The sequence below is a fragment of the Arachis duranensis genome, chromosome 6 (genome assembly GCF_000817695.3).
Source record: "Arachis duranensis cultivar V14167 chromosome 6, aradu.V14167.gnm2.J7QH, whole genome shotgun sequence".
NCBI classification, from domain to species: Eukaryota; Viridiplantae; Streptophyta; class Magnoliopsida; order Fabales; family Fabaceae; genus Arachis; species Arachis duranensis.
Window position 1 is genome coordinate 107385148 of NC_029777.3, and position 589 is coordinate 107385736.

Consider the following 589-nt stretch of genomic DNA (forward strand, 5'->3'; position numbering starts at 1 on the left):
AATAAAACATAAATAAATAAATAAAAATATTTATACTTTATTTTGTTATAAGGGTATTAATGTAATTTTATATCATTATGATTTTTTTTTTCCCTCACTTTTCTTCTCATCCAAACAAAAGAAAATTTTCTCTCTATTTTCTTTTCATTCATTTTCTCTTCATCTAAACAACACACAAATAACTCTATTTTTTCTTCTATTTTTTCTCCTCTCATTTTTTTTCCTCTTATTTTCTTTCCTTCTATTTTCTTTCCTATATCCAAATAAAGATGAGTCTATCACCGCTCATTATTTTATTTGCATTTTTATCTTATACGTAGGAGTAGTAAAATCGGTCGAATTTGTCGGATCGATTCGTCAAACCCGTCAAATTAAAAAGAATCTGTTAAACTTGTACCGCTAAATTTGCGAAGCAGACAGGTCGGTTCGTTGGACTAAGAATTTTTATTTATTTATTTATTTATTAAATAAAAGAGTGATTACTACTGTAAAATTAATAATTACATAATTTTCAAATATTTTTTATTTTTTATTTTTGTTTTTTTAGTGATTAACTTTATTTATTTTATTTTATAATTTCTTATATATG